The 24302-nt window shown below is 37.9% G+C and overlaps 1 protein-coding gene across 1 annotated transcript in view; it reads left to right on the plus strand.

The window, feature by feature from the left end:
- The first annotated feature begins 1149 nt into the window (after positions 1-1149).
- LOC122401247 (acid sphingomyelinase-like phosphodiesterase 3a) overlaps positions 1150-24302 on the plus strand; it is a 93837-nt gene continuing 70684 nt past the window's right edge. Inside the window, exon 1 of the mRNA XM_043403269.1 lies at positions 1150-1621. The gene's annotated coding sequence lies outside the window, so the exon portion shown is untranslated. The remainder of the gene's footprint in view (positions 1622-24302) is intronic.

A 24302-nucleotide genomic window follows, 5' to 3' on the forward strand; every position in this document is an offset into this window, starting at 1 on the left:
TCGAATCAAACTTGATTTCGGTATTTGAGACCTTGAAGAATTAACTTGTCTCGAATTTCATCAAACCAACGATCCAAAGATGCTAATAGAGTCCTCCAGTGCAATTCCATCGCTCCAAACATGCATTTTAATCGAGCCTTTTACGGTTCTTCAGACGTTCGCGAAAATGAACAGACTCGTTTCACGAATATCTCGAATACAATATTGGTTTTAATGTATCAGACTTCATCGCGAGTGTAGTCAAACTCCATCGTTCTTGTAATACTTGGCATAAAGAACTTAAAACGAGTCAAAGGAGTTAACACCCCTCCTCGTTAGACATAAACCTCCACATAAGATACAATTAGCGATTCCCGTCTAACGATACTACCGTGAGATGTGAAGAAAAGTTCTTCTTCGCTTGTTTCACGGTACTGCCAATCAAGATCCAGCGCGTGGCCTTCTCCCTCCTCTCAAACCGCAACGATCGGGACACGCGATTGCTCGTTTAACATCCTTTTCCCCTCCACCAAAGAGTCAATTACCCTCGTCGAGGAGGGGCAGAACATCCTCAGGCTCTGGCAAAATCTCGACACGACGATTGATCGAACACACGCCCGTCCCGGCGTCGCGTCCGAGCAGCTCGTTATAGATAGCCCTTTGACGACGGGCGGAAAGAAAACGGCGATGCACTTGATTTCTGGTTAATAAAATGTTAGGCGAGACATAAAGCGATACGATGATGCATCGCTGTGGGGTTGCGCGCACAGAGGGCTAGTAGCTGCGTGGCTACGTGTTGCGGCTGAAGGGGATACCGTCGCGGACGGGGATGAGGCCGGAGGGAAGAAGCAACGCACCCACACAAAGGCGGGTTACGTTATTACAGTGGTGGCACGGGTGGTGGAGGATGAGGAGGGGGGAGGGGGAGAGGAGCGCGCTGGTCGTGTCGGCCTTACATCGCGCGCGTCTCTGTATGATAACGTCTGTCCTGTACGTGTATGTTTATGCCTGTGCGCGCGAACGGGTGAGAACCGTAATGGGTTGAAGAGAGCCGAAAGGGCGCAGTCGCGAAGCCGGAGCCATCCTCGACCCCCGGCGGGCAGCGGCGGCGGCAGCGCCGGCGTCGGCGTCCCATCGGCTCGAAGAGACTCCGAGTTTGTCTCGCGCGAAGTTGCGAGCCGCGCGCGGTCCGCCCGCTTCTCTTGTGCTTCGTATCGTCACGTAAACGCGCGCCACGCAGTGCTACGGGTGACACGCACCGAGTCGCTGGAACAGTGATTGGGAGATCCTCGATCTACCAAGTATTGTGAAAATTAAAAGAAAAAGAAAGAAAGATAAATGTAGAGTACCGGTTAATTCGGTGTTTAGATTATCTATAAAGACTGGTTCGGGAACAGAAGAAGGGATTTTAGTGTTCGCGGAAGAATGATCCGGTGGGTCTGCGATCGATAGTGGATCGCATCGAAGAATTTCCGACTCGTGAATCCAGTTTATACGGCTGCTCGATAGCTGACGGATCATAAGTTTCCGAGAGCTCAGACATCAGGGGGATTGAAAAGCGTGCGCGTGTGAGTGTGTGTCCCGCTATGGCCCGCTACGATTGAGTCTGTCGCGACGCTCTTTCGTATCGCCCGACGTACACGTAAGTACTGATTGCCACTCGTCCCAAGGCGTTTTTATTGCGCGGGTATGCGGGCTAGAAGTTTGCGTTTATGTCTATGCGGGATCCAGCGGGCGACGGGAACGAATCGTTTCTACGGTCGATGGGACAAACACAAGGCGATTTCCTTGAGTCGGTCTCGGACGGTTTGACTTTTGTAGAGGAAAGAAAGAGCGAACAACGGAGATGCAGTTTTAAAGGAACGTCGAGGGTCCAACGTGACAGTCAACGTGTTTGGCGATACCTTTGTTGGATACAAACTCCTAACTGGGCTTTTCTCGCCGTGAAGGCGGTTTGTTGGCTACCGGCCCGCACGTACGCTTCGTCGAACAAATACGAGCGATTTGCTTGAGTCGGTTTGCGCTGTGACTTTTCTGCACGGCAATCGACCTATGATTTTAACTTATTTTTCCTCGACGCCGCACACGTTAACTACGTTATTCTAAGACGCGAATATAATTCCTTTCGTTCCTTGGGGAATAGACGGGATACGAGTATCGGCGCACACTTTGATGTATCTGGAAGGCATACTTGAAGTAGCTCGCCAGACATCGACTATGCCTGGAAGGCATACTTGGTAAAGGCAAAGGGTTAACACGTTGACCGATAAGCCGGTTTGCTATGCCTAGGTATACCCTCGACATTTGTTGAAATTATAGTGTGAAGAATAGGAACGTTCAAATGGGATTTTTGAGTCAGTTATAAGTATTCTCATCCAATTATGCCCAATTAAAAAATATTTATAGAATAAAACTACTATCTCGTGTGTACATATTTACTTGAAATTCTCTTTTAACAATGAATAATTGAAGAACCGTCGAAACGATGCTCCTATTGGATACAAATCATTAAATAGATTTTTCTTTGCACGATAGTATACTGAGATTATCACTAACAAACCATTTTAGCGGTTCGTGTCCAAGAAACCTGACTTAGATCCTTAAGCACGTCATGCTGTGATACAGTAGTTTGGAATCCTTCTTTCGCTAGGGTCAATTAACTTTAATCCGTTTATGCTTTTCATTCTATACACAGTCCTCCTGAGAAAATATTCCTAGAAAACGATTCAGTTTTCAATCTTTCCGAACAAAGTAATCGGTGGTTTGTATGCCCCGGAGATGATAGTTCCGTTTTATATTTGAGAACTTGTACCGTTTGCGAGGTCTAAAATTTCTACTTACGGCAATAAATGGGTTAAGCCCCGCTTTGTGCCGAAGACCCCTCATCAGAGAGAAATATATATACAGAGTGCTCCATCGTTTGTGGTACAACCAAACAAGGAGCGATTCTTCGCGAAAAATTAAGACGAAGATAATATATAAATACAATTATTTCGAAAACGAAATTTATTTCTTCGCGAGGAATCGCCTCCTGTCTAGTTGTATCGAGAATAATAGGACGTCTCGTACGGCTGTGACGGATTATTTCTCGAGAAAAGAGTGTCCATCGGCAGCGACAGCGAAGCAATAAACGCCCCCCTCTGGAAATCTTAATCCGTTGTGAATCGATCCCAGAGACTCCTTGAAAAACGGGGTACCGCGTGCTGAAGAAATATTTAACGTTCGCGCGGCCCCGGTAAACATAATTTCCGCGCGTGCACCGAGGGTTAAGCAAGCGGGCGATTAATCCGACGCGATTTCGATACGAATCCCACGGGATGAATTTCCACGGTACCGGGATGAATGTTACCCGCGCATCTGGCGATTATAAAACGACATCGGCCGGTTTCCATCGAATCGAGAGGGAGGGAATTAATTCAAGAAAGTACGAGCCGGGCTGTTCAACGGGAGGAAAACCGGTCCCCCTTCTAGCGTCGATTGAAATATATAGGACACGTGAAAATATTGCTCTCGGTGCACCGTGTTTGCGCCCATCGCCTTAATTAAAACCATTCCGACTGCGTCGCATCGAACTTTTTCTCATTAGTCCCGTTTTCTTCTGCGCCTCGTGGACGCCTCGACGTACGGAAGTTCGCGAGACGCGCTTAATTATCGCTGCATTGTGACGTTCCACGCAACTAGAGTCCGATCAAAGCACAGCTAATCCCTGTGTATTATTGGAAGCTGGTTGGATCAATCTGGGAGATGTACCATGAGCTAGGGTGACGCTTCTAGAACTCTGCTCGTGGACCGGGGTTCCTGAACAATGTAAACGGACCCCGGACAGTGGGCAGGTATCCAGTGACGTTTGTGTGTATTCGGCTTAGGTAGTTGCGTGTCTGGAATGAGTCAGAGTACTGATGGGAGATTCGAAGATCAGTCTTGGAAGAAATTGCGAGTCATGTTGGATTAAATGGTTTGGCCAACCTTCGTGAGACCCCCGCCCTCCTCCGCGTTTGTGCAAAAATAACTCGACACTTTTCGCGTTCCGCTTACTCATGGTATCCGCTCATAGTATACACGCTGTATCGTTATCGATACAATACAGTTTTCGGTCAGCATTATTGTTATTCTAATATTGACTGTGTTTTCCTTTTATGGATTGTTCCTTGAGGTTGGTTCAGATTTTTTAATACAATAAAGCAGCAGTTAAAGCAATCTAGTGTATGTATTTAAAGAAAGAAATAACCTTTTCTAAACGCTGTTTTAGGTTTCATAAATTGCACGTTTTTAAAAATCTCGAAAGAGTACTTCGCCAAGGCGACACTTTGAAATATTCATTAGGCTTTTTCAACCCAGTCTTAACTATTATGTTGCGAAGTTAACTTTATCATCGAATGATCCGTTAAATTTATTTGTTTCATAGTTTCTAACATTGTTACTACAATTATTCTTCACTAAGACACGCGAAAGATTCTTCTTCTCTTAAATTGTGCTATAAGTATAAGATGTCTATGAATATTCATCCGAATCATGAGTTGGCAAACTATTGTTAGGAGTCTATTATTATACGGCCAACGAAGTATGAATCGTTCTGAAATAAACTTTCGTGACAGAATCATGAAATTGTTGTTTCAGTTTTCATAGATCAGTGTCACAGGCTTGTCTACTTTTTCACGTATTCTGGGGGATGTGGTATTGGTCGTCTTTCAACTCCTATTATAAATTACACTATTAGTTTAAAAATACCTTCTCCACCACCTGTCTATATTTAGTGATTTTACGCCTCGACGTCAATTGGTTTTTAAAATTTAATCTTATTGTTAGTTAGAGGACAATCAAAAAGATACTTTTTATCGATATTAAAATTTATTTCAATATCGAGTAACTTTAAGGTACGAAGTTGAGATCAGCATGAAACAAATAAACGGAATAACAGATTGACACTCCTGGATCATTGAATTTAACAAAAAGAAATGAAGATAATATTTTTATTAGTTTTTAAGTAATTGAATTAAAGATCCATTAGGGGACAATGCGATTTACGAGACAAGTATTGTTGACGCTGCGCTACATCAAAGACCGTTTCTATCGACAAAAAAGAAATACTGTCAATTGACTGGTAATCTATTTCGCCGCGAACGTGGATTAAGTTTGCATAATGGACATTTTGTCTCTGCGTGTACCGCCTGTCATACAAGAGTGTAGCGTTGACAACTTCTAAGAACCGGAAGCGAGATAAAGGGAATTGTTATACTCTTCAAGCATGCAATGTATACTAACCCTCGTACGATGAACGACGCCTAGGTTCCTTGTAAATCACAGTAATTCTTCTACCACTCTGCGTGTCACAAATATACGAAACCCTAAAAATTTGAATGTTAAGAGTTTTCTGCAAAAAATCGTAGTAAAATTTTCGTTTTGTATTAATACAATGCTCCAAAAAAGTGTGTTTATTAAATTCAGTTGAAGAAATAAACTATTTCTCAAGATAGAAAAATCTATTACGTACATTTAGAAAATACTTGAGTATTTAAACAATTCTATTGCAAACTTTTTTTTATCAAATGTAATTATGACGAAAAGAAAAGATATTCTCCCAAGCCAATAAATATATCTTTTTTAATGGTGAAAGCTAATTGTCATCAGCACAATTTAATACGAAATTCAGAGTGAATATAGCCGCACGTAATGTATATTATTGGAACAATTTATTCCGTCGCTTGAATACTACTAAAAAGTTGTCAAACTTTGAAGTTCCATAACTCTGTTAAAATTTATCTAAATCCATTACGATCGAAACTAAATTAAAGTTTGAACCTCATACTTATTGAACTCTTCGACAGATTTCATTTAAGTCGGTGCCAAAGGGGTTTGTTAAATTGGAAAAAGTTTTAGATATTTGTCAAATGCTACAGTGTATAAGGAATAGCGTTGCAATACTGCCGCGCAGTGTCACGAAGTTTAATCATGTTGCTTAAAAATAGGACGAATCGCACCGTAAAAGGATATTCTTCGATGGTTTAAAAAAACTCACATATTTTTATTATTTAGTTTATTTCACGTATGACAGGGTTTAAATATTTTTCGAGCAAATGTAAAATAATAAACTTGTAAGATGAGTCCTATTTATTTAAGAACAAATGAAATACAATTAATTGAAATTACATAATTATGAAGAATAAGTAATACTTCCCGAGGCATTTATCACAACTTTGTCATTTCTGGCTGTGCGCTGTAGCAATTGTCAAATATCGGAAAGTCTTTAGAATTTGATAACATCCTCTTTAAGGAGAAGTTCTACCCCGTGGGCACCGACTTAAATGAAATCGGCGAAGGGGATCAAGCAGAAGGTTCAGTCTTTAATGTAGTTTGTGTCGCAAGAGTGTTTGACGAATTTCTACAATTTATAAGACTTTCAAGTTTAACAATTTTCCAATAGTATTCGAGGGATGCAATAAAGTCCAATAGTGCAAGTGGCATTAAAGCAGAACTGTGCAAGACTAACAAAAGAAGTAAGAAATAATCCGTAAACTAAAATGAAAAGAAATGGAAAATGTCACCGTTGTATGATCATTTCTGGAGTTTGACGAATGAGTTTGCAAAACAATAAGCAATATTCATCTGTACCTAGTGTTCAATTAACCCTCGGACGATAACATCGCAACACCATTTTTATTCTCGATATAAAAAGTAAAGTCCATTATTTTATTATAGTGGCACTGTCGATGGGGAGAATAATTACTGTTGTCATTCCAGATAAAAAAGTAATTTCAGCATGGATATAAACTGGCGAGTTGCATAAAACCATAAAAATTATCTATCGTGTGTCATATAGAAGACAACTTTAAAAAAGATCTTTAATACCATGACATGCATCGTGTTGATGTAAAGTTGCATAGATTATACAAATACTCTGTACTTTCAATTAAAGGAACAGTCGTATAATCAATAGGGATTGCTGAACCTTTTTTGTGTATACAGCGTCAAACTAAACTTGAAAACAAACATAGAAGACAGCATAAATAATAATAGTTGATATATTCATCGGATAGAAGATGAAATGCCCTTTAATACGAGTGTTCGCTCAAGTCGATAACGTAATTAGTTCCGGAGATATAACGAATTTTGTTTTAAGTCGATCGCGTGGTTCTTGAGATATAAGGGTTCGAAGCATTTGTTTACTTTTCATTGATGATGTCAGCAAGGTAGTTGACCGCACGTGATCGTAGTAAATAGTAAATTCTTGAATATACACGTCACCCAGTCACGATTGTCACGATCTTGAGGTAGGTCAGCACGATGCACGCGCGAGAGAGAGGTCCGAAGCGTAAGACGATGATAGAGATAGTGAAATTTTTAAAAATACACTTTCCTTTACCCGACGATATTTCCGGAACGAAAAATCTGATCGACATAAACGAATAACCATTTTAAAGAGGAAGCTTCCTCGCTTCTAACGATGGCTCGATTATGAATATATCATGAGTAGTTTCGGAACTGTATGCCCGTGAAATTTTACTATTTTTAATACACGTTGTTAAACTGTTCTAAAAGCGTAACATAGAGACAGAAATAGTTGAATGAGAAAAATTACGGCTTTTTTTAAACGACGATATCTCCAAAACGGAGAGTCGGATCAATACTATCCTAAAACCATTTCAAAAGGGAAGCTTTGCCGGTTTCAATAGTGGCTCAGTTATGGAGAAAGCACGACTAGTATCGGAACTGAATTCGCGTGAAGTTGTGTTACTTTTAATACGCGTGACTGTTATTAAAATGTTACAGTCGGTAAGTAAATTATTCGATTAATTTTATTCGTAACAATTATACTAAATGTCTCTGACAATTAGGAACCGTACTTCCGTCGGTGGCTCGATCTTTCAAGTTCGATACCGTACCATCCAACGGGCGTATCTTCTCTTTCTATGGCTTTTAAGTGACGAATTGGATCGCGCAATCCGGAAAGCGTCGTTCGAATTAAAACTCGCGGCCGTTGAAAACGAATCAATCGGTACGCTCGTAAAAGAACCGTATAACCGACTGTAGAGCTGGGAGGTGGGCAATTCGGGAAAGATATCCCGCCGATTCCGAGCGCGAGAGTTACGATACGGTCGTTCGATACGTATTCCACGTATTAGAGGGACGGTGCCGGCAACGCGTTATGCCGGGCACGTAGAACCGCGAGTATAATGCAAGATCGTCGCCGGATAATTTCATTTCGCCGAACAAATTTTCCGCCGGATATTACGGTTCCTCTTCACCCTCTGTATTTCTTTTTGTCGTCCACGGTAGAGAAAGAAACGCCCGGCGAAACTGTGCTCGAACCCCGTGGACAGTATTCCGGCGCAAACGGAATCTCGCTATTCGACGTAATGATATTGCACGCTATAAATTTACCCGGGTCCGACCAGAAGATCCAAGCGTGACGCTCATTCTTTGATGGGCTTTTGCACACTGATAGCGCTCGATACGCTGAAGCTAATGACTTGCGGTTTTTAAGATCCGTTCACGGTTTGGGAGACAGTCAACGTTAAACTTTTTAAGGCGTCGTTTATCTGCGGCGATACACAATACCGGCCACGAATTTAATCGCAAGCGGGGAGCAGAATAATATTATTTGCCAGAATTATGCGTTTCCACTTTCGAACGTTGCGATAGGTACTAGATTATTTTAAATATATCTCAATTCATCTTAATTCTAGAACAGTAATTTTTAATTTTTTACCAGTTTGATGGAGCTCATACATATCATCCTTAGATACTGAATCGATGTTTCTGTTAAAAGTCCAATGTTAAAAATCCTGGTTTTCTTATACAGGGTGTTCGGCCAACCATGGGAAAAATTCTAATGGGAGATTCTAGAGGCCAAAATAAGATGAAAATCAAGAATATCAATTTGTTGATTGACGCTTCGTTAAAAAGTTATTAACAATTAAACTAAAAAATTTCAAATCGTTCTGAAAAAATTATTTTTGGTTGCGGAGGTGAATTACAATTATTTTTTATGAATAGACATACTCTCGAATTCCTGCGCGATTTCGAGAAAAAAAATCCTTACCGAAAATGTAATGACTGACCATCGTTGGTATGTTTCACTGAAATTTCATGTGTATGTTTAAAACATCGTAACTGCTGAACGGATTGGAGGATTTTAATGTTTCAAAATGCAAACGACGCGTATTTTGGCGAAGAATATGCAGAAATTCTAAAAATATTCGGAATGTTGTTCCTTAATCCCGTAAAGTGAACAAAAAAACATCAAAATGGTCCATTTTCCAAACGTTCATAACTCCTACAATGATGAATATATTTCCACGAAACTTTTTCCTGGAGTAGAGCTCATGGGTACCTACAAAAAAGTATTAGACCAAATTTCCGTAGCGCGTGAAACAAATTTATTAAAAACCAAAAACGAATTTTGAAGAAAAATCGACAGGGTAGGTGCCTAAATTTTTCGGCAAAAACAGAATTTCAAATCGTTTTAATGAAATTATTTTCGGTTGCAGGGATCAATTATAATCATTTTTGATGAATAGATATACCCTCGAAATCCTGCACGGTTTCGAGAAAAAAAATCCTTACCCGAAATTGTAATGTCTGTCCATACGCTGGCATGTTTCACTGAAATTTCATGTGTATGTTTAAAACATCATAACTTCTGAACGGATTGGAGGATTTTAATGTTTCAAAATGCAAACAACGCGTATTTTGGCGAAGAAATTCTAAAAATATTCGGAATGTTGTTCCTTAATCCCGTAAAGTGAACAAAAAAATATCAAAATGGTCCATTTTCCAAACGTTTATAACTCCTACAATCATGAATATATTTCAACGAAACTTTTTCCTGAAGTAGAGCTCATGGGTACCTACAAAAAAGTATTAGACCAAATTTCCGTAGCGCGTGAAACAAATTTATTAAAAACCAAAAACGAATTTTGAAGAAAAATCGACAGTGTAGGTGCCTAAATTTTTCGGCAAAAACAGAATTTCAAATCGTTTTAATAAAATTATTTTCGGTTGCAGGGATCAATTATAATCATTTTTGGTGAATAGGCATACCCCCGAATTCCTACGCACTTCGTGGACCATATTCCTTACTGTGTAGGCCGGAAATGTTTCTATAACTTTTTAACGGAGCCTCAATCAACAAATTAGTATCCTTGATTTTCGTTTTTTTTGGCCTCTAGATTCTCCCATTAAAATTTTTCTCAGGGGTGGCCGAACACCCTGTATAATGAACCAATCGCGATGAACTTGCACAGATTTCTATCATTTTTTCTGGTGTTCCCAGTTTTCGTTCAATAATTAATATTATGTAAACATCTAATATTACCATCTATGCACAACTCTTCAAAAAGTAATTGGCTCGGACGCGTAAAATAATTATTTTAACGTAAAATATCTTTTAAATTGGTAATCGTTTACTCCTGAAACTACATAATAAGCTTTGGTCTTTCAAGTGCAAGCACCATACGAACCCCCATTAAAAAGTAAACGTGGCGCTTGAGTACGTCTCCTCGCGGGGCGTAAAACCGAAACGCGTTTTGTCTCGTTACGGATTCGCACGCGCGCTGGAGAACCTGGTCCGACAATATTGGAAGGCTCACCGCGACCGTAATTCAGTCGTTATTAGATTTCGAAATTTTGGCACGCGAGTACGAGCCAGGTCGCGTCGAACGGCCGTAATTAAGAGAGTTGGGAACGCGCGAGAGCGGTTTAGGCGCGACAGCCCGGCCAATCGTGGCACGAATCCGCTCGAGACGTTTTGCTTTTGCCCCGCGGGCTCGCTGGCTCGTGAAATCCGAATTTCGTCGCGGACGGATTGACGGAACGCTGGATGCGAGAAGAGATGCGGAGACTGCTGCGAAAATCTTATCAGAATATATCCGGATTCTCGCGGTCCTTCGTATCTGGCTGCCATCCATTCCCGTATGAAATTTTTAGTAGCGGGAATATGTCAGTCCCGAGCAAAATAAAACTTTATACGGATCTGCATGCGCGGATCTATGTGGATATTGATAGCGGGGAATACGTTTTTTGGTTTCCAGCGGCCTTTCGCAATCCACCAGAAGTGCCAATACCGGTCATCCTCTAGTGAAAACGTTTTTAAAATATATATATATTTTTTTTTTTAGATTTCCTTGCGTTCGATACAGCGGAAAATTATTACTACGAAATTGAAAATCTGTGTGTTTGTGATTTCCCTATATTTTTCAGTTGCTCTTTATATTTCAGCGAATATTATTTTCATGAATTTCTAAATCCGTTTGTATAAAACATTAATGATTTCATGAGCAAAAATAACTTCCATTGGTCCACCGAATGGTAATTATTTTTACGTTACTTAGTTTTGGTCGGTATTTTACCTCCAACGGAAATAGTAACTGCTTAGTCATTAATGAAGAAATTCGACCACAGAATTTACGGTACCCATCTTAAATAATTTTCAAACTGGTTGATAAAAACTTTTTATTACATTGTTAGCTTTTATTGTTTTAACTGAAAAATATTATGTATGCAGTGTAAACGTCCAAGCTGTAATATGTGAAGTCTATAGCACGAGAACCGAAATATCACAAAGTATAAAGATTAAGGCTGAATATTTTGTAAAAATAAAGGAGTATTGTTTGCTTTGTTAGGCACCAATCAATAAGGCTGTCGAGTGTAAAGTTTATAGCGAGAGATCCGGAAGTTTGCACCCTATGAATACTAAGGTTCTAATTTTTAGTCAAAAATAAAAGAACGTTGTTTGCACCGTTAGACATCAATCAACAAGGTATTTCTGTAAACGTAATTTAATTAAAAATTTCCGATGATATAATATTGAGATCCTTTTCTGAAAATGAACATTGAATATGTAAATTTAAAGCAATCTAATTCGACGTCTTTCTGGGGAGGATTTAAAATTATTAAAATTTGTATTTTTCAATTACACACTCTGAATTTTCAAGCTAAATTGCATTTATTGAGGTTCGATGTTCCATACAGAGCATGAAAAAGTTAAAACATAGATATCTAAGGAGTCTGCCTGACAATCCAGCATGAGTGTTCGAATGTCAGGCCATTTCATAAATCTTTGTGGATTTCGCTGTGCAAACTTTTGATAAAGAGTAAGAGCGTTTGAATAGACGTTTTGCCCTGTCTGTTCAAGCTTCAGAACGTCCATCAGTACTTTATATCAGTCCATCATTATTGGTTGACTCTGATTTGAAGAGTCCGCAGTTTTTAGTTAAAAATGGAGGTAAGGAGAATTCATATTAATCTATGCGTTTAAAGTTTAATAAAAGCGAACGTTTTGTCCAAGTTACTATAAATATCAACGAAGTTTGGAGTAATATACATTCCGAAGTTAAAAAAAATTCGCGGAGAACTTTGACAAGTTAATTATTCGATGGAAATCTTAATCAAACGCAAAGAATTTGGAACGAAAACGTATTTAAGTATGCCATAAAATACGATACATCGAAGTATAAATACTGTACAAATTCTTGGAAAATTCGGAGTTTCAGATGGAAGCAGAACATCAATATTATTCTATTGACATCTTAATTTTGTTTGACTACTTTTAGGACCATAATTATGGAGATTTTTTTATGCGTTGGCCATTAGCCAATTCCATCAAATTTTCCGAGGGAACGGTTCTCAATTATTTAATAATTTATACTTCCTATCCAATACCAATATTTTTAGTAATTGAATCAAAAGTTTCAGCATGAGCTTTCAAACGTCCACTGAACTTCTACGTAGAATTATTCGTATTTAAATGTCGTAGGTTAAGAATAATCGAATTGTTAACATCACACATATGCATGAGTACGACGTGACAGGAGTGTCAAGTGATTTCTTGAATATTATTTATGATATGTCGAGATTTCAGACACAATTATGCATTGCACCAACGTCGCACAAGTCCATGGTTTAAATCAAACTGTCTTGTAAATGTTCAGTTCCAAACTTGTTCTATTTCAAACTTTACGCCAACCCCGGATTAAATATTAATTATCGTTACAAAAATAAATACATCGTGCTCGATGTGATCGAGATTCTTCGTCGCGTCGAAATCCTTAAAAATCCATGTCACATCGAGACGCGACGAAGGTAATCTCAAAAATGGCACCGTGAATTTACGACCGCAGAGCAAACCCAGCCATGTGTCTTTAACACGCTGCGCCATTCGCGTTCGTTTTCTCGAAGAAAACAGGGGATCTAACGATCCGTCGTATATCGTGACCTCTTAATTACCGCAAAAGTACTTAAAAAATCTATATAATCGTGCGATAAGTCGAGCCCAACTTCGCGGCAACTATTTTCGTGATTACCCTGCAGCCTTATCTACGGTTGGGGTTAATTCGTACGTAACACGAGCGAAAGTGATTTACAGCGGCGAATTTTCCACCGATTTTCGATGCTCTCTTGGAGCCCTCCCGACGATTTTCGCTGATACGCTTCAATTACCATTATACATATGTATGTGCAGTAGCGTGAAGACGGGTCGCTAAATGTATGTTCATCGATCTAAAAAGGACATCCAGCGCCGAAAAAATTACAAAAGTATTCGATACTTAACCCTTAAAATTACTGATGTTTGAAATAAAAGTTTTAAAAATGCTGTTGTACCATATAGGATACTAGTATACATTGACAGTCTGATGAATTTCATAGGAAGATCGAGTCGATTACGTTGTTTTAATCCATGCTATCATTATTCGTATTTAACAAATTATTGTGCTGGAAATCTCTCGAAAGTCGAGAAACACTGTACAAAAGACTGCCTGAATCGACTATCGATTTAGAAAGTTATTTCATTAATACGAGGATTAATTCTTTCCATATCTCTCAATAACTCTTTTCAGTTTATCGGAGAAATATTCAGCCTATTTATTTCTTCCATCTCAACTAGTGGATATTCAATAAGATTAATATTGGAGATTTTGTGAAAGACTGCGAGATAGAGTCTATATTACTCCACTTCAACCTAGTTACGAATTATAGGAAAAACATACAAGGCATAATTTTGAAAGCTGCGGCTTGAAATGCGCGCGTCTCTCATCTCATTTAGTTGAGATTTATTCTGATATAAATTACGCCGGGTATTAAAAAAATCCCTTCTCGGTATGGCTATCTATTAGATCGAGTAATAAGTTCGTCGGGACTTTAATAGAATGTAAACTCATTTACGTGAATGTAATTTCGTGTTTCTTTTTACTCCATTTTTACATTTCATTCGCGTAAAAATTTTTTTATATTTTACACACTCGGACATAGTATAAACTTTTGATTGCTAAGTATATTAGTTGCACGCATACCAAAGCAAATATTATCCGAAATAATTATTTCAATCTCTCGTTTCTCATCGCGAAATTTGAAATAACAGAAATAATTTCATTGTTTGAAACAGTGAAAATGTCGATGAAACATATTCGTTACATTAATTTTTCTTTTTTTTTTTTTATTTTTTAATTATTACCGTCGATTATTTTTACATGTATTTCGTTACTTTCTATACTTCAAATACTAAAAAAGTGAATTTAAAAAATGAAATAACTGAAAAATAATATAACGTATCGTTTTAAATTTTATTTTCAATAATATTACTTCAAACGTGTTAAGGTTTAGATGTATAAGTCGATTCGAAAAAAATATTTGTCCGTATTTTAGTAATGGCAAAAAATCATGTTATGAAAATAATGTGACAATTTGAAAACGTTTAAAGATCTCTTTCAACTTATTTTTACTGCAAACATGTATGATGATTTGCATTGCAAAACTCTTTTGCACGATGGAAATATTTCAATATTCAACGGTTGAAATATTTTAATATTCAACGCCTGAAATATTTCAAGGATGTTCGGAAATTTTTCCAAACTTATATTGTATTTATAATAACATTCATCCACATGCCATAACAGTGTCTAAATATATTCTACTTTGCGTGAGAGTTGTGTTTCCACGTTAGGTCACAGAACTAACGAACCGTTCGTAAATAAAAATTGTTTAACGTAAAGTTTCGACCATGGTTTTGGGGTCTCAGCGGGGAATAATTTAAAAGATTTTGTAATTTCTTGAAGAGGAACGAAAACCGTCGGGGAAACCGGATTCTTATGACAGTTACAATTGAACGTAGCTTAGTAAGACTTCGACAACTTGTAACAGGCAGTTGTACTCGGAAGAAACTTTCCCAACTGCATGTCTGGTAGTTACCTGAAATTGTTGAAAATCAAAAGTGCATTCGACCCAGTTCTGATAAGTGGTAGGCCGCTCCGTTGGATCAGGGAAACGTATCGTATCGGGTACGTCACGCAGAACCGAGAATATATCGGCTATGATAAATATTAATATTCCTTGAAAAGAAAATCGAAATCCGTTGTAAATGACATTTTATAATGAATCTCGCGTAATCCACATACGATCCTTCAGTGTTCGTTTTACCTCGTGACGGAAATTCGATATATTTGTTTTTTTATTTTATTTTTCATAACCGCGTGTATGAGCGCTTTGAAGCACCAGTGTATAGAGGAATTATAAAATACCAGCGGAATATTGAACCGAAAGTGGTCTCCGCGATGAACAGTTTATTAAATTCGGAGGCACTCCGGAGCTTTCGTTTCCATTAAGCGCGGTACATGCAGTTTGATAAGCAAACATCTCCGGTAATTCGTTGGCTATTCCCTCGAAAAAAGGACCGATCCGAAATTTTTGCAAAGATGCGCTCTCTGTGCGCGGTTAAATTTTTAATTGGGGTTCTCGATATCGATTTAGTTACGTTAAATGTCAGATTTGCGTAACGCGCCCGTTCCTCCGTTCCTGTTCTATTTCCATTCGCTTGTTTCGCAGGAAATTATGTACAGTTAAATTCTCCTTACGATACAATTTCATCGCGTTAAATCGGAACGTAAGGCAGCGGGATAATTAAACCGTTTCTAGCGAAATGCTCGGTAACGTTGGTCCCGTCTACAGTGAGAACCGTCCCTATTTAGCTAATGTCCTTGGCGAAGATCTTATTACCAACGAAATTTGTCATTACACGCTCTTGTTTTAGGCTAGAAGCGTTATGGGGCACAGTGTCGTGCGAGTTTCGAAACGAGCCAACGCACAGTGGTCCCAAATGCCGAAAAGTTGGCCATAATATGGAGTTCTTCAATTTAGCTAAAAATTTGTAGGTAGGGGTTATCGAGGTCGCTGATTACGAATCAAAAGTCATAATTAAAAAAAACAAAATGGTGGCTCCGATATAGCTTACACATATGCGAAAGAAATGTCGGAATCACCTGAAATTTGATACATAGTTACTATCGAGGTTGCTGATTACGAATTAAAGGAAAAATTACAAATAAATAATCAATTGCATTTATTAAATGAAATGACTCCAAAACATCTTACGCCAATTACATATATACTGCTAAGTTTCAAGCAGAATCATCGGAATCATATTCATTATCAGATATGTCGCTTTCTGTGCTGGATTCTGTTATTAACATTGCCGGTTGAACTAATAAATTTAACGCCTTTTCACAGTGGTCCCAAATCCCGTAAAGTTGGCCAAAAGAGTATCGAATTTTATTACTGATAGTTTATACGTTTAATTACAAGGGTAACAACACGTCGGATTTCGGAGGTATGTGTATTCACCAAAAATGATTGTAATTGAGCCCCGCAACCAAAAATAATTTTTTCAGAATCATTTGAAATTTTTTAATTTAATTTTTTAATAACTTTTTAATGAAGCCTCAGTGAAGAAATTGATACTCTTGATTTTCGTCTTATTTTGGCCTCTAGAATCTCCCATTCAAATTTTTCCCAGGGGTGGCCGAATACCCTGTATAAGTAAAAAATCTAAATGAAATCGAAAGAAAGAGAAAACGAAAGGCAATACCGCACAAATGTTTTATGTCTGTCATAAAGTAAGGCAGGTATAAGGCACAATTTACAGCTTACAGCAGTGCCTTCATATTATTTGATTCTTAGTGCTTTTACATGGCAAATGCGAAAAAATGTTTTAGTTTGAAATTCTCAAATTCTATTAACTATTTTCGAAATAAATAATTTTTCATGTAAATAGTTTAATGCAGATTTATAGTCAATAATGAAGTAGATCAACTGGTTCATTGAAAAATATACAATATTTAATAATGAAAAATTATTTATGCATTAATTTCAAAATTTATTAAGTCTAATAATAAATCCACCCAAAATTATACATTATTTATTTTAAAAAATTTTTTTGTATCTGCCACAGTTTCCAAGAAAAAACCGCGTGATTTAGTAACGCGGACACCCTCCATTATAAAATAGGGTGGTACGACGTTACTTGCAAAAACTTGCAGCTAATTCTTGCAAATTCTGCAAGGTGAAAGTATCACATACAAGCCTGAACAAAAATGGCAGTGGGATCTTGAAGGATGAGCAACTTTTTGCCTACTTGTTTGCGATGCATGCATAAAATTTTACATTTTATTTTCAGTAATGAATGTACCGGTTTAAAAAATTAATGGATAACAATTTTTAATATGTTAGTACTCAGAAATGTTCTACTTACTTCCAGGAACAGCATCAATTTTGCAGAATTGAAATTGATGTCTTCTAAAAAAACTTATGCACTTTTCACTCTGTGGCACGAATTGACGCTTACGCTTTCGACAAACGACTGACTAACGAAGCCGAAGTTTGGATCGCAATTGCCATCCAGGTATAAAAATATGACTCATTTCATTTTCCCTACCCTAAAGAGACATCCTTAAACTGCCGATTCCAGCAGGTAAAACCTCCATACCGAAAAATTATTTTTTGGGGTTTTGGCCACGTTTTCACGATTTGGGACCACTGTGCAACGTATTGGCGTTTTCACAAATTTATTTAAATCGTTATGTATTCTATCGGTGCACGAATAAATAGAAATAATAATAGGGACTTTTTAAATCGTTAAAAATAGTTATTAACTATTGAAACTGTACGTAGTACTAGTTTCAATTGTTCGGATGATAAAGTATTCAGTTTCACGAATGCTTAATTTATACGAACCATTATATTTTGTTGAACGGATAACAGCTTGTTTCAAGGGACCTTGGTCGTAAGACTATTTTGAAGTATATCTTCAGGAGAACACCAGTGCACGTAACCACCGTATGCAAATGGACGACGAAGAAACGTACGTCGAGGGGCACCGACGCCATAAGGGGTCTCTCGCACGTCGTAAATCATAGCGAAAATCCCGGCGACGTTTTTGACGCGTTTAGAACGCCTTAAAACTAACCATTAATTATCGACCGTGTCCGTGGGCTGCCATGTGCGTGGCCTGGCCCTGTGCGTGCGCCACGAGTCTCCTCGTGGGTCACGTAAATCTCGAGTATGCATCTGTCGCTCTGCCAGCCACGTTCGGGGAATAAATTCACCGGTAAAAAGAATCGTAACCAGCGGTGCGCTGCACGAACTAGAAATTACAGTCCGTTGAACGATCAAGGTCACCTTACTTACTTTTTCCACGCTTTTCCTTTGAATACATTACAACGCGCGCTCTTATTTCTCGGACCAGCTGCACGCCACACAATGGAATGGACCGAAAAGCTGGCCAAAACCATTTTAAAATATGCTCGGTCTTTGAACTGTCTATACTTCTTTAACCCTTAAGTGAATTATTGGGACAAGTTTAAACTAATAATTATTTAGTATATGTAAATGTAATTATTTGAAGATTTATCTGATCCTCCATTAGTTTATTATTTTTTAAAGGCTTTAAAGGAAAGTTGATTTCCATTTACCAATTTAGTAAAATAATTCTTTTGAGATTGAGAGTCCACTTAAGGGTTAAAAATCTGATATTGGTAGAAACAAAAATTATTTTAAACCTTCGAACCTTCCACTTTCCGAACCTACAAGCTGCTATAATTTAAATCAGTATTCGAGGGGGTACGATTTGTAGAAAAAGGAAATGGTTAAAGGTTTTCTTAAATTGCTGGCAAAATTAATTAATACAACTTTTATGCAGTTAAGACTTCGTCAGTATGTTAATGCATTGTTTTCTGTGGGTTTAACTGCTTCGAGCAGCAGAAATTTTGCAGCTTGAGCAAAATTTGAAAAATCGGCTTTGGCCAGCTTTTCGAGGCAAATACACCCCTTTGACGAAGCGGCTGTTAACGTTAATCGCGTTATCTTTGATGTGGCGAACCCGTGCATCACGGTGTCTAAATGTTACCAGGCGAGATATTTGACCGAGCTCGAACACTTATTTGACCTGGTTGCCAATTGTTCGCCACGTTCTCGTTCCCGTTTACTGAACTATATTTAGGAATTGGAAAAATGGTTTTCGAGTTAAAAGGAATCGTGTGTCTGTGTGAAGGAGTAGTCGCAAACCTTCAGAGACAGACTATAAAACGTCTGAGTCGATACTACTCGCAACGTTTGTCAGAGAAAAATTTCCAACAAACTTGCCTAAGGAGCTCGATTTAAATAAGCTTTTGTACAGTAGCAGAGCTTTAAATTCAGAGGATAATGATATGTGATTCTGGGTGTAGACGGTTGACAGTTCAGAAATTGTTTGAGATTGAAATTTCGAGAGGTATTTCACTCATTAGCATCCTTTGTCACAGTGTATGAATTAAGTGTTAGGTTGCAATGCATGTCTTCTTTTGTAGACTGACTAGAATCTCGTCGGAACACACTGTCACAGGTTACTTTATTTTTGAATTAAACTTTCAAATTTTTCAGAAGGCAGAAATTTTACTTGCATGCACGTTATATACAGGGTGCTCCATGACACGAGAAACCTATAACATATTATTCTCAAATCACGGACACACTTGTACTGTGGAAATTAAAAACTGGGCTGACAGATTTGGTTTTATTAAATTATTTATATGCATGAAACTTTCAGAGATCGCTTTTATAAATGCAACATACAAATAATTCGAAAACGTTAATCAAGTTAAACGTACCGAAGAAACGTAAAAAATTAATGTAAAAATGTATTCTATTTGACTATCGTTCTCGAGTTCTGGCCATTATTGCTGAGACAGTTCCTAATTATAAACTGTGCTGTACTATCCTTGTTTCCCTTAATGGAAAATCAACAGATCAAGTCGACAACGAATTGCACAAATGGTTGGTAAGAAGTTTGAAGTTCTATAAACTTCTCGAAATGACCACTTTTGTCCGGAGCACAATGCAGACATTTCGTCCCAGAGTTTCTCAATCCATCAAACGCTCCAGGTGTTTTGTAGGATTCGTTACCTTCTCGTGCGCTTTATCAAAGTATCTTGATACGGGAAATTGAGCACTGAATTTAGGCTGGATCCGAGCAACGGAACGCGTAATTTTTTATTTCACTTTCCGGTTCACCCACGATTGGACGTATCATCCTGTCCCGTTTCCATATTTCCCGCAGTCGCGACATTTTTTCGCGGCTTTCGGGCGTTATTACAATCCACTTCCCGCCTCTCATTTGTTCCCCGTAATTGGTCGGAACTTTTAATTACGCGCCCGTAACCGTTACACGTTTCCCAATTATTAATTTGTTTTCGGTCGGATTATCGCGCCCGTTGGATAAAGTACAAACGATCGAGGACGCGGGAAGCGATAATAAAACAGAGCGAACCCGGACGAAATGACTCGGAAATAAATTTTCGAACGGGCAATATCATCGCGACGTTTCGCGGAAATGGCGTTTGTCGTCCAAACGGCCGTCGAGCGATCCCGGCGATGTTAATGCGTTTTTTCTAATTCACGACCAGCACGCGTTAACGATCCGCCAGGACAATTTCGCGTCAGCTTCCTTTCTCCTTTTCCCTCCTCGTGGATATCGGTATGTCATTAATTCGATTGATATCGACATACAGCGGATTCCTCCTTGGCCGTCGAACTCGTTCTCGCGATAACCGACCGGAAAATCCTCCCGCCATATCGAATCGCGTCTACCTGGCTCGATTGTACCAACAAACACACCTGGACCCACGTCGAATCGAACAAAACCTCTGGGGATTCGAACTTAATTTCATCTCGCTATCACGGCTACAACCACTTTCCAGAAAGCTTCAGTGAAAAATGAAAACTGCTATCTGGAATTTGATAAGGGAACGTGGTATTTTTTCTTTCACTTTGTCAAGAATCACTGGGTACCAGAGTTAATTTATTTTAAATCGTGCACGTGATTGTGAACATTAAATATTTTATTTGTCGAAATAAGTTTCTATGAACAAAATTTTATTTGAAGAATACTGAAAATAGTGGGGCTTTGTATCATTTGAGAGTAAGTTAAAAACTGGGTTTCATTATCTTTACGAATTTTGTTGAAGGTAATAATATAATATAAAAAGGTACTATGTAACGAAGAAAGAGTTGTCGTTTAGTTTACGTTACGATTTATCATTCAGACTTTTCATGGAAATTATATTTCTAAAATGATCTTTGTAATTAACATATCGAATGGTACCTGGTGATGAATAATGCGATTCGGACAATCTCCCGTCATATTGAATCGCATCTAACAGCAAATACACTTGAACCCTCGTCGAGCTGAAGGAAACCTCTGGGGGTTTCGAGCTTAATTTCATCTTGCTATCGTGGATCCAACTTCCTTCCGGAGAGTCTGAGTGATAAATGTAAATTGCGATTAAGAATTTGATATAAGAATGTAATATATATTTTTTCTCCGTTAAGTATCTTGATATGCCTTGAAGGTGTAATTTATTTAGTCCTTCCAGCGTACTACGTAGATTATTTTTTTGTCGACATTTCTTACTACTTTTTCACGTATTTTCAGGAATTATAATTTTAAAATCAGCTTTAGAACTCACTTATTAGTATTATTATTACAGAGCATTACGCAAGCTACTTTATTCTCGATGTTTTTTTTTTAAATTCTACAAGTTAAAGAGTACGCTCATAATTGATGCAATACAAAATGGACTAATAAAACTGTATTTCCCCCAAAAAAATGAAACGATAAAATTTTCCAGCGGAACTGCATTGTTTGCCGGATAATACCATCTTCGTGTACTAAAACGCTCCATTGTTAAGTTGCATCAGGTGCATTATGTGCAATACCGTGTTTGCCAAAACGCCACATAAAAGTGAAATATCTTTATCTACATTTCGAAATTCTATAGGATTATATAAATGCTCTGTAATTTATGACAACATTCCAAATAACATTTTCTTTTCACCTCCCATATTCATATGAATTTTTTAATCATATTTTTATAACGTACACAAGTAATAAAATGTTGATAATAATATAAATTCCTGTAAGATTGCTATGAAATATAGTCAAATCGCGAGTTGAGAATATAGACTTTAAACATAGTGTTTCATTAAAATTTATTTAATCGTTAACATGCAGTCGTGTTAAAATATATCCACCGTGCATATGCACATAAAAAAAAATGTTATTTTTTAATAGCCAAAACGTGACTAGGTGTCCTCGAAATTTTTTCCAGTAAAAAGATTTTTTACGTCGTTTTTCTCAATTACAGCACTTTCCATTCGTGCAAGCTAGAAAGTAAAAAATTCAATGTATGCGTGCCACGCTTTAATCCTAACCTTAATTTCCACATTTGATTTTATCTCGGGTAGCTAGAAAAAAATTATAAGTGAAACTCAGGGGCATTCGTAGCTCATAACAGTGAAAATTTATTAGCGCGCTAAACGCGTGTAACGCGAGGCTCTCTTGTTGTGACACTATCTCTCTCACTCTAGACATATTCCATTAACTCTTCTCGTCGGACGGTACACGTGGTCACGCGGTTTCTTGCCAACTAGAACGTTTCATACACGGTTCAGATTTACGTGCGGTTTATCCTCAGATTTGGACAACTGTATTTCTTGCGAAAAAAGCTTACCAGAAAAACGGTTGTCTAAATCCACGGACAGTTATAAACCTCTGCGTGTATGGACAGTTTAAGGAAAAAATGGCTCACAGGACGTCGAATGTCTCACCAGAGTTTTTGATGTTATCTGGAGAGGTGAATCTACAGGACAAACGATTGTATTCTCTAGAATAATAAATAAAATAAAAAAATATGATAAAATATGATAATATAATAAAATAAAAAATAAAATAACTCGTTCCAACGGTTGTGTCTTCTAAATAATCAAAATTCCTAAGACTAAATTCACATGTTTTACAGAAAAGTATTTTGGGTATTTTGGTTTCCGTGAATTTTTGGGGTATATCTCAGTATAGATGGGATCGTTTCTGGCGGTGAATTCATCATTAAACCTGATCCGATAGCTTATCGCTTCAAACGCCATTATACATATACGTATGTATGCTAATAAATGCACGTAAGCAGGTTTATTAGTTTTAAGTGCAATGGCAATTACTGGGTTTCATCCTAGATCCGCTAGAGCAGCGGATCTCAATATTTGATTTCTCTCTACCACCCAAGCAATATATTTTGTACACACTAAATCAGATTCAATTAATTTCATTTGTTACACATAAAAGTTGCAATAGAAATTAATATATAAAATTTAATGAAACGGTTGAATCTACAGTTGATATATTACTATATCGGGTGCAATTTATAATTTTACAGTGTCACAAGTCTGTTTAACTTAAGTTTCTTTTGCGTACCTATTAAATACACGACTTAAAAATTTAATATAAATTTGATTAACTCGTGTACCTCTTGGAAATATTCTACTTGTGTCTTGGGTTGGGACCGTTGTTGTAGAAGACTCATCAGTAAGGGTATTCTAGCGGAACCTGCTTCAGACGCGTCTCTCAGTTGGAAACAAGCTCTTATAAGGGAAGCCATGGTTCAAACTCGGTTGTGAGACAGATCCGCCATCTACTGACAAAACATATATGTATGTTTGAACAGTCTACATGATGGTATAATCTTCATGATTACATGTAGTCGAAATCGTCTTACGTACAGTGGCGTAACTAAAATTTGTGCCCGGGGCAGTCCTTGGGTTTGCCCCCGTTTCCTAAGAACACAATACACGTAAAACAATCTCAAACAAAAATATAGGACGACGTATATGGAAAGTGACAACCATTGAGATACTCGTGTTTACTTTTGAAGTGAAAAATATTAAATATCACACAGTTACAAATATACATATATATTGAGTTATTTCGTTATCAGATCAAAATTATAATCCACGCAGTAACCTAAGTAACAGAGCAGGTTTCTGACACGTCGTTTACTATTGGGTCTGGATTATTGGGTCCTTCAAATTAGGAACTTGACATAAGGCATATTTTTCGAACAAGTTCGTGAAACGAGATCTCAAAGTTACCTCTCGAATCGCTGTATCTCTCCCCGTGGCTTCCAACGAAAAGAAGAAAAGCTGCCTGGGGCGGACAGTCCCGCCCCCAAGCTACGCCACTGCTTACATAA

The sequence above is a fragment of the Colletes gigas genome, unplaced genomic scaffold (assembly GCF_013123115.1).
Source record: "Colletes gigas isolate AHSC1104 unplaced genomic scaffold, ASM1312311v1 Colletes_gigas_Sc00023, whole genome shotgun sequence".
Classification (NCBI taxonomy): domain Eukaryota; kingdom Metazoa; phylum Arthropoda; class Insecta; order Hymenoptera; family Colletidae; genus Colletes; species Colletes gigas.